Genomic DNA, 12,110 nt, shown 5'->3' with positions numbered 1-12,110 from the left:
TTTGTACTTGTACTCTAAACGCTGTATTTTGTCTTCTGTTATGCTTTTAGCACTCGTTTTTGGTGGCACGACGGAGTACGGCGATATCTTGAGTAAATATAATCCACAATGTCCCTGACACTGAATCCACAAATCCATCCATCCATCCATCCATCCATCCATCCATCCATCCAGGTATTGGTCAAATCTTCCATTCCTCCATCCCACCCTTACCCCCTATCCCTCTTTCACCATACTTCCTCGTTCCTAACCAATCCAGTCGTGCCACTCCACGCATACTACGCAAAAATCTAAATTAAAAGACATTTAATCTATTACGCTCAGTTACCCTCAAACCCCATGCCTATGAGCCACACAACACTGTTTGTAACACCACACCTTCATACGGTTCACATATCTCTCCATTTGAACTACCTGTTCAGCACACCCATTGCCCTGCACCTTTCACACAATATGGTCCCCCAAAAATAGTATACTAGTCTGGCCCTAGCAATAAAGTGTGGTATCAGGATAGGACAGTGTCTGTTTCTAAAGAGCAATCTAAAAAAGGTAAATGTGGATTATCTTGCGCTAGCTACAATATCTACAATATTTAGGCACTCCCACAAAATGGATTGTAATTGCTGTAAGAAATATCTTTCTTTACAAATTCATGGCTTATTTTTTTGCAAACCCAAAATAATGATAGACAAACACCTTGAGACACGAGTGCATAAGGGGATACAAGTGTTTATGATACTTGAGACAAGACACAGTAGGAATTTCATTTGCTGGTAACTGAATTTTTGGGTCTCAAAGTGATGTTTATTCACGGGGCGCTTATTCCCTGGCAACAACCCCACCAGGATGTTTATAACTTGACTTTATTATTGTTGTTGCGGTGCAACTGCAAAGCATCATAGTGTGAAATGTAGGCTAGGTAGCTCAAAAATATATATTAAAATATTGCCAGCAATTCTCATTAGATGAATTGCTGGAAATTTTAGAAATAATATCTTGCTAAGTTATAATGATACTTTTAAAATGTTATGGTAGACCTATTTATTCTTCTGTTTGGAATAGGGCTGTCAATGTCAGTTTGGCTCTTGGGTTGCATCCAGACTTTTTGTTCTCAGGCGGGCTGGATCAATTAAATAATTTCAACTCAAGTTGTTTAGCTGTGTTTTCAGTATTATGCTTTATTATTAAGTCTACTTAAGTAGCCTACCCTACATATTATGATCACGGATGACAATGGATCTTTTCTTAGTATATCCCATTTATTCACAAACAATGGGAAAAAAAACATTTGTCGTGTTTGGCATTGAATGCGTTAACTGATTTGTTTTAACTGTTAACTGTTCAAATGTAACAGTTGAGTGAAGGCAGTTTTACACCTGGAATAACTCAGCACACGACACAAACTCAAATGTGAGTTTTAAAAATGTGTATAATTTTTGCCTGATTATCTAACTACCTTTTGTGACTTCAATACATCTCCTGTGTCCCGTTTTTACAGAAGAGGACACGTGGCGTCACACATCATTTGCGGAAAGAGTCATGCATGCTAACGCCGTAGTCTATCTATCAATTTGAAAGTTATTGTTATCCCCCTTGGTGCTTTTGTTACATGAAACAGTGTCATTTTCCCACCGGACCAGGACTGTGGGAGCGCAGAAACTTACAGCAAATTATAATGAAAAGAATAGATTGTCAACACTTGGGTTAACTTGTCTGCCGGGACTGTTGTTTGCAAAAGCCAGCATCATTTCTGAGGAACTGCATGGCACAGAAAGTGACTCTGAAAGTGAAGAAAAGGAACCTCTTAATCACGATTTAGCGAACCTGTTCCAATCAGAAACAGAGGACGAGGATTTTGACGGTTTTGTTTGATGAGGATTACCACTAGCTCCTTTCTTAAAATTTTGTTTTATCCGTGCATTTCACCTTTTAATCAATACGTAGATAAACCACAGTTCAAGCCGCATGCTGGACGTCAGCTCTTATACACAATTACTGCCTTCTAGGGGTTGGAGAGAACATTAGGTTTGCCTTTATTTAAAAATCATAACTTTTGATTAAAATGAACAAGAGACTTACTTTTTTTTTACATATTCTGAGATTTATGCGCGGATTGATATTAATATTATGTGATCACCCCCTGGGCTAACCACCAATATTATTTGTCCGACCTGCTGGCTTGTATTTACCGTACTTCATATTCTGTATATTCTCCAGTGGCAATTTTACTGTAAACTTCACAACTCAATATGTGACAAGTCAGATCAACTCATTTCCTCTGAGAGATCTAATTTAAAAGCTCACCATTATCTCTATTTTGGAGTTCTCTGTAGTGTATCATTGCTGGTCATTGTATGCATGAGCCAAAGATTGAGATTTTTTTTTAACTCCCTATTCATTACCAGTCAGTGCTGCCCTTGAATCGACCACCAGGAAGTTAACTTAAATATAATTAGATAAGTTTCCTCTTGAAAATAAGAAATTAGGCCATTGGTCTCGGAGGAATCAACGTCTCAGATTCTTTGTGTTCTGCTCAGTTTTTCCTTCTCCCACTGAAACAAGCAGCTGATTTTTTTCTGCAAAGATGCGATAAAAAAAACACATGGATAAGTGGCAGAGTGACAGCACGTCGGTTTGAGATTTATTATTGTGTTATGGCAGACCAACATGCCAATACGAGACATTGTACCGCAGTAATTTAAACACAAGGGTGTTTTGAAGGCATCAAATAAAAAAGGTCTCATATAATATGACATTGACAATTTGACATGCAAAGTAAGAGCCAAAGAGGAAGAGAAGGGGAGGCGTGGCCAAGAGATTGAAATACACTTGAGAAATTTGCCAAGAGATACCACAAGTGACATAGGCAATTTTCTCTGGAAAAATTACTTCATCATAATTTCAATCCCAAGAAGAATTGAAAAGAAAGCCCCGAAGGAGGAAGGCCGAGTCACCTTGAAAGGCGTCGCGAGAAATGCTCACACCACTTAACAGGGCATCCATTTCGTGCTACAAAATCTTCATGAAATCATCATGTCTGCGAAAAATTGAGTTGATGTTATTGATCTATCCATAAACACATATAAGATGGAATACAATATGTACACTTAGATATCTGCATGTATATCTATTTATACTGTAGATGCAAAAGAGAAGAAGGTCAATAAAATGTTTTTTATGACACTGGAGATTTAATAGGATGCCAGTTCCTTGACTATTACACCATTGTTGCTATCAGCCAATCATGTTGTTGTTTTATGATTTTCACAACCCTTAGGGCTGATCTTTTTTTGTCACCCTTACAATTTAATAAACAAAAGGGGGCTCCGGGGAAGGTCGCAACTACAAAAGTTTGCCCAACCTTGCTCTATGTCGTACGTTATAAAAGGTTGTCAAAATAATATTTGGCTACACGATATACTCTTTTTTGCTTGAATTAGAAAAAAATCTAATTTCATCTCAAGGGATGTGACTGTAAATTATATTCTCATTGGGCACCGTTGCTGAGCTGTTTTGGAATGCTTCCACCTGACAGCATAGAATAATAGACTTGGATGTCAGGGTCTGGTGACTCCTAACTCTAAATAGCGATTATCTATATATATATATATATATATATATATATATATATATATATATATATATATATATATATATATATATATATATATATAAATTACTTTTTTTTTAAGTCACGAGTAACTGCAACTAATTACTGTTTATCAGTAACACGCTCAATACTGAGGACTGAGTGACATGCCGGGTGGAAACGCAGAAGTGTCTTCATTCTGCTTTTGTTAAAAAAATATTTTGACAAATCTAGAAAAATAACATCTCATAAGACTGTGAAATGTCTTTTGCAATATTAAGTTTTTGAGGAAAGTCATGCGGTTTCATGTGTGTTTGCTTTTGCACAATTTATGTAACAGAAATGCTGACATTTAAAAAATGTGTGCAATTTAATTGAACTTTTCCCGCAGTCGCCAGGACAAGCTGTAATCAGACACAAGGATGCTAGTCCATCCACAAATGCATAAATACATGAAGGCAGTTAATTGCAAAACCACTGCTGTTTTCTCTGTTAGTTACTCCAATAAAGAAGCTGATCACTAAATCAACACAACTATCAAATTGCTCTGAACATGAAAGCCACAGATCTTTTGCAATGTCCTCTCCATTTGCACGCCAGCCTTTATTAAGCTCTCGCGAAAAAAAAATTATTATGAGAAAGCGCCTCTGGCAAAAGACATATTTTTCAACATGCCTGCCTACAGAGGGAAAGAAACATACTGTGTACTGTATATCAAGGGGAACAGGAAGAAAAAAATTACTCACTCAAACTAAAAACTAAAATACCCAATGGCAAATTGTAGGGGAAAAAGCGGAATATTGAAAAATTAATTTAAATACTGATCTCTTGAGACGGTGAGGTAAAGGATTGAAAATTACTTTGATGAGGTGATGCTACAAATAACAATGGACAGATTGATTACTGTATATCACTATGGTCTAAAAATCTTACATGGTAATATTTCTTGAACACAGTGAATCAAAAGTTGAAATAAAATATTATTTTTTAAAATATTTTCATTGAGAGACAAAATCATTTCAACATACCAGACAGTCGTACATGGTTTTGTTTTTCTCCCCATTGCAAAGAAATAATAGATAATAAACACTTGTGAAATGCAATATTCCCAATTATACAATACTCAATATTCTTGAAGATTCCACCCCCCCAAACATTCAAGCCTCTGAAATACAAAAACTTAAAAAGCTAAAGCAAAAAAAAAAATAATAATAATAATAACGAGTGGATAATAATAAAAAAAATAATCAAAACTAAACACAAAAGAAAAAAAAATGTTACGGCTAACGACTTTCGGGATATTTTTTGAAGGCCTGCGGGTATATTTTTCAGCCTTGTCTACAAGATACAGTATGGCTGAAATGTAATTGGTTAAATATGGAAGAAGCGCAACCAGGGAGAAGCATTCAAAGGACAGGCTATTTGGAATTGATTAATCAGTATTGATTGCCAAAATATAAATGTCATCACATGATTCCAATATTTTTTGGCCAGCAGAGAAGACCTTGCAGGCCCTGATACCCCCTTTCTGCGGTGCGGTTCGTATCCAGTGAGGCGCAGTCATATTTTATATATATATATATATTAATATATATGTTTGTTTGTTTTTTATTACATACTTGAAAATCATCCAAGGCGCGAGTATATAGGGTAGGGTGAATATCTCCATGAGGAGAAATTCAGTGTCCTTGCACTCTGTGCTTGAGACGTCGGCGCCATAAGTGTATTTAGTTGTACTTTATTGGTAAATATAAAAATGCATACCCATCAGCGATGTATGTGACAATGTAAGTGATGCAGTGGTAATCAGTAATCAGAGGTTAATGCATTTCAAGATCTGCAATTAAGTAGCGAAACAACACAGTTACACACCATGTACTAAACACAGTGCAGCTACAAATTTGTATTAATAACACCTTACAGTACTTGTTACTGAGACACGTACTGTAAACATTTACTCCCTTACATTTACTTGAGTAAGTTTTGGGACATTTTGTACTTCTGGGAGTATTTTGAAATCACTCTACTTTTTACTTTTACTTTAGTAGATTTGTGAAGAAGAAATTATACTCTTACTCCGCTACATTTTGTTACATTGAAGCCATTTCTAAGTAACTTAAATTACTTCCATGTATTTATGCAAATTTCTCCGAGTCCTTCGCTTCCTTTTTTTCTCTCTGGCGAAAGCAACTGTGCAGCCCAAGCCCGGCCTTTTTAAATGGGCAGTGTCACTTACCAACCAGGTTGCTGTTTTAAAGCAAACCGGTGGTTGAGTGAGATTGGCCATGGAAGCAATATGGCTCTTTTAATGTTTTGGGGTGCCGACCCCTTGACTAACCACCAATATTATGAAATCACTCAAGAAAAAAAAAACGCTATGTCCCCACCAATGCCAAGACTAAAACTAACCCTTGATAACATGTGTCGGATGTCACAACAATTTAGTTGTAGAAATACTGCCAATAATTTGAAACAAATAAATAAATAAAAGATATCAATACCAAAATGGGCAGGCCCAATGTCTTATTGTTGTTGCTATACCCTACGAATATTCAGAGTTATTGTGAAACAAGACGTAAATCATTCGTCAATGAGACATCTAAAAGTCAAAACTGTTATTTATAAAAAATGATGCACAAAATTTAAATAGAACACGTAGCTATCAAATTTGAGATGTTTGCTACCATGTTTTTATCTCTTTAGGGATTATTGGGTCGATGAACAATAAGCCCTTTCATCAAAACAAACAGATGTATCTTTTATAACTTCATAGCCCTCTTAGGCACAACCCTTAACCTTTGACCTCTGTCTATCTGTAGGTGTTCAGTTCAGGGGGAGGTTGGTGCTTTTCTAGGAGACCAATAACGGAGCCCAGGAGGACGCCACCCGGAGATCCTCTTACTGTCTGCCGCACAGGAGCAACACTAAGCGCCATAATCTGGAAGGAGTGTGTGTGTGCGTTGATGATGATGATGGGGTGGGGGTGGGTCTGGACGGCATGTTTTTAACCCCTCCCTCATCTACGTCCTCTCTGGTTAATCTGAAGTCTAGCATGTGGATTAGCACAGCACCACTGTTTGATGCAATGCTACATTTCCTATAAGATTACCTATAAGCAGTTTACATTCACAGCTGCGGGAGAATATTGGAGTTAGCACGGTGGCTAGCTGCAATTTAGCTAGCGCTTCGTTTTGATGCTTACAGGCATCGTCCCAAAGTTTTAGGTCCTTTCCTCTCAGAGTTGCGGCTCAACCCGAGAGACCACCTGCAAAAATTAACCGCAACCCCTCCCCAACTATCGCACACCATCCCGTCACTTTAATGCGATCATCACCTTTAGCGGTGGATGGCTGATTTGACATCTCTCTTTGTTTGGGCTGAGGTAAAATGAGTCTGTTAGTCTGTTAATCCAGCGGGATTAGGAAACCACAACAATCCCCCCCTAGAAGTGTGCGAGTTTCTGTTTTGTGCGAGAGAGTGAGAGCGTGCACATGTGTCCCGCCAGGGTATGTTTTTGGATTTTGACCTGAGAGCCGCATCCATGCTTGTGTGTGAACGCAGGTTGTTTAAAGTTGGTGAGATGCTGAGGGTGCTGATGTTGATGGTGCTGATGATGAAAAGAAGAATGAATGATGGGGGGTTAAAGGGTAGAAGAGTGTAGGGATTAGTTGATATTTCCCTGGCATTACGTACGCTTTGGCGAACATCTACTTAAGTCCTGCCTTATGCGCCGCTGTCTGGAACACACACACAAAAAGCCCTCTGTTCCATTCACACACACAAAGACTATTAGTACAGTCCAGCTCATCCTCTCAATGCGAAGAAGAAAGGAGAGCAAAACATGTTAAGTCTTTGTCCTCTTCTGTCTGGGCTTATTCATGCTCCCATCCACGGGAGGAAGAGTAAAAGGGTGAAGAGAAAGGAAAAAATTGGAAAGACATAGATGATGATTTGTTCATTGAGGTTGTGGTCAAGTTACTTGAGAGTAACTCCAGCGGATGCGTGGCGGCCTTAACAAAAGGTACACCGTAAATTGTGGACATATTAGAGTAAATAACCTCAGATTTGTTACATAATTAGAAGTGCAAAAGCTACAAAGGGAATATCATGTTCGTTAAAAATGACTGACAGTCTATTAATATGAGTCATCAATTAGAGTCATCCTCATTGAAAAAAAATTGTGGCTAGGTTGTATTTTGCTGTATTTTACACTTATCATATTTATGATTATGATTCAGGTTTAACTTTCATCTCAATGACCCAATACCAACATTTAGTCTTGGATGTTTATTATTATCATAACTACAAAAAATAATCCCAACGTAAATTCTCAGGACCATAAAAAACCCTATTTGAACTCATGACCATGTTTTGCAATCGATACAGATACCACTTACCGGTAACATCAGAACAAATTCTCTTTTTTCTTCAAAACAAAATAAATTATTGAGATTTTTAAACAAATACCTAAAGAGAGACTGTACTATCTGTGACAACTAGGTGTCGCTGTTTTGTGTGGTGTAACTGAAAACAAGTGCTACAAAGCACAAGTAAGAATACAAACTAGGAAGACTCTAAATGACCAAAATGCACCTTTTACTTCTCTTTTTTTTGCCCAGCATTTTTGAGGTTTTGGGTTACATCTTGACCTACGAGTATTTTCAATCATGCTCTTTTATAAGATAGTCCATTTATTTTTCCTTATTATTTAAAGCAATATGTTTTTTTTATTAATTATCTCTTATTTTACCTCTAGTGGATGCTAAATAAGACATACTGACCCTTTAATTTTGCATGTATTTGTTGGCAATCAATCATTCTTTTAATACTAGAAACACTATCAAAGCGGGTACCGATAGTTGGTGTCAGTTAATCGAGTATCGCAATTAACTTTCATAGGACACTTTTTTTCCATTCTTGCAATTCAAGCACCCTTTTATATTAAGCAAATCCATGTGGCTGAATTGTATGTGAGCATATTCTGACTAACCATGTTAAAGTTAAAACGATATGTTAATTCGCAAGGCTACTTGATTTACAATTTTTGTGACTATCATCGGGCAAGTAAATACGTATTGAGTCGTATTAGTAATAGTCGGCCATGTATTCTTTAATCTATTTGTGGAATATGAGCTCCGCGCACACAATTTGACCCCTCTCCCCTCCCCCGATGCTACTATGTACTTGACTGGTGTATTTTACAATCCAAACCTTATTTATTCAATATTGTACATTTGTATGCAATCTGCATGGTTTATTTTTGCTTATTATCACTGTCTTCACAACTATACTGTAATACTTGAGCTTTATGTCTGTATAGCATTGCATGAAATAAATGAAGTCTGTAAGCTGGTCCTTTTAAATAAAAGCATAAATAACAGGTAATCGTCTATTGTGGAAAAAAAATTAAACAAATTTTCTTTATTTTCATTGAAATCCACATTGTGAAACATTGTATGCAATTAGATATGACATGGCACTCCTGGGTAACTGTGTAATAAATACTTTGAAGAGAAAAATAAGATAAAAGTCTGTCAGGATAAATAGGCATGATATTTACAAAGTAGTGCTTAGAGACAGAGCTAAATTCTAATAATAGTGCAATGAAATAATAGTCACTATTGAATAGTCCACCGCAAGGGTAATGCAATAAAAAGTAGTGCATCAACATTTAGCAGCAACAAAAAAAATCCCAGGACATATATTTTTACAGTTTTTGCACTTGTTTAGGGTGGTAATGGCCCTGGAAAAGCTTTGCAACAAGAACAAAATGACTGGATGGCGTAAATTGCAGTTATCTTGCTAATACTATCACTAATTTACCAGTTAATTGGGCCTGAGGTTTGCGCCAAATCAGAATCCTTGCTCTCACTATCACCCACTGTCATGAGGAAAGAAATTTGGGAACCTCGCTGCATCTGCAGATGCTCAGCACACTTATACGTCACATACTAATTATATTAATAATACTTTGAATGTAAAAACTCATTGGTTTTTGAAAAGGAAAATACAAAACTTGTTAAGTTAAATGAAAAGAACTTTTACTTTGAATAAATATAACCATTTACTATAGTTTTAATTTTATAATTCTATGATGACAGATAAGGCATCTGCTCACCTGCTGCCCTTGACTGCTCATCACTGTAAAAAACAGTACTGTAAGAATCATTTTCATACAAAATGTATTATTTTTGTGAAGTTATCTTACAGAAAGCTATATGGGTTTTAGATTTTGCAGTGTTTGATACATTTCTATCCATCTATCTACCCTGGTCATATCCCTTGAGAAGGGTGACCGACAGCAAGACAAACACGTAATGAAATGAAATGAATGAAATGAAATGAAATGATCTGCATTTATATAGCGCTTTTCAAGTCAATGACTTCCCAAAGCGCTTTACATTGTGCTTCACATTTCCCAATAGTGGCCGTGATCTGTGCAGCCATGTAAGGCGCTAACCTGCTTATTGGGGGTAATTGGGGGTTCAATGTCTTACCCAAGGACACTTCGACATGTAACACGGACAAGCCGGGATTCGAACTGGGATCCCTTAATCCTAAAACGATCGCTCTACCTCCTGAGCTACTGCCGCCCACGTACACTAAAAGAAAATTAAAAAAGGGAAAAAGTAGCAAAACACTTTTTTTTTCTTTGACCATGGCCAACCCAAATGCCCAAACAGCCAAACAAGTTAAGCACCTCGGCACCCAAGGTTGGTCATGCTTTCGTCCCTCCAGATGAAAAAGATGACACAAGAAACTCGGGTCATGGCGACACAACATGCTCTTCTGTTCAACAGCAGGGCCCGACAGCTTTTACTGGTTTACCCCTGCCGCATCATACAGATGCCCGGCACATCCCTTAGAACGCATCCAAACATCCCACTATCCTTTCACAACACTTCTCCACTCATTCCTCTCACCAACGAGAGCTCAAGCTTCCACTATATTTAGACCTCTTTCCTCCAATGCACTCATAACACCATCGACGTCAATCGCGGCCTTCCTCTTGGTCTCCTTCCATTTACTTCTGATTGATAAATTACCTTATTAAAAAGAATTCTCTGCAACCTTCAATTTATTACAAGCAGTTTTCTGGATCAAATATGTTTGAAATGGTTTGAAGTTTAAATGAAAAACTTTGCACTCATGTTTACCAACAATAACGATTTGTGCACAGGACGATCTGGAAGGAGAAATACTGAACTGCTCATGCGTCCGGGTTTGAAAGTTCATAAATTGTTAATTGATAACTGTTCCCCTTACTGGGGAAATCATCTTTAAAGAATGTGAAATATGCAACAGTGAAAAGCATAATGAGGTCTGGGCAAAAATGCGTTGAGATGTACGTTCTTGGCGCGGGCCCACGATGCAGCGGAAATGGGGGACGCGTCTGCTGTATCTGCCACCTGGGAGGTTTGCTTTTTTTACCGAACGCTCTCTCCCGAGTTGCTTTCTCCTTTTCGAACTGTACTTAGCCATCGCTCTCCTCACTTTGCATCACTGGCTGCCACTTTCAATATCTCCTCCCATCCCTTCCCCCTTTTAACTCATTCTGAATTATCCATAGCTGCGTTGCTGCCTCGCTTTCACTCAACCCACCAACCCCAACCCCCCCAATCCCTGTCTGCACGTTTGCTCCCTCCGTTACCCCATCTATCGCTTCCCCATCTCACAGTTTTATTTTCGCGCTCGGCGGCAGCCTTTCACTCAACGCACCCTTTATCTGCAACCCCCTCCATCTTCCTCTCCGTCCCCTCTCTGCCTCTTTTCCCCACGTCTTTCGCTTAGTGTAACTGTAGGATATAGGTCAGCGGGACGGCTTGGCTGACTCGTGTCTAGACTCAGCCTCAGACTTGGGGGCATGCAGTCACACAGTGCAGCACATTGACCAACGCGATCGACACAACGCTGCAGAGCACCATTGACTGCCTCGCGCTCGAGCCGAGGGGCAAAAGTTTTTCTTTTTAGGCTTTCCCTCACGGCCTGCCCTACCTAAGACATTGACACTGTCCGCGAAGCAAAACGGTAGTAGAAAAATGTCAGTCCAAATGTCATTTAGAGAGTTGATATTTCAACATGGGCAAAGATGACCAGAGGCACTGCTTTGAGTTCCAGCAGCAGGAAAGCCATTTTCAGGTTTATATTTACTTTAACCCCTTAACATTCCGAGGGCCCGCCGGTGGGCCATCGGACTCTTGATAAACAAAGTTGTGTCTTCATGATGTCACCAGTCACTGAAATACGTCATGCCACCTATAATCAGAAAGCCTAAACTCTTGGGATTCAAAACAACATGACCATTCCAAATATACTCATCACAAAAACATCCCAATAAGTCTGAAACAAGGTACCTGAAAACTATAAACTATATAGCTCACCCAAAAGTGGTGGGAACTTCTACTCTTGACACAAGTACCCACAAATATGGTGTGGTTACACTCAAGAATGTCCAGTGAATCCAACTGTGTAAAATATTTTCTCCAAAACACACGATAATGCAGAAAAAAGCTTCCCTGCA

The sequence above is a fragment of the Urocampus carinirostris genome, chromosome 5, assembly GCF_059441175.1.
Source record: "Urocampus carinirostris isolate Australia breed hairy pipefish chromosome 5, RoL_Ucar_1.0, whole genome shotgun sequence".
Taxonomy (NCBI): Eukaryota; Metazoa; Chordata; class Actinopteri; order Syngnathiformes; family Syngnathidae; genus Urocampus; species Urocampus carinirostris.
This window is presented reverse-complemented; position numbering follows the sequence as displayed.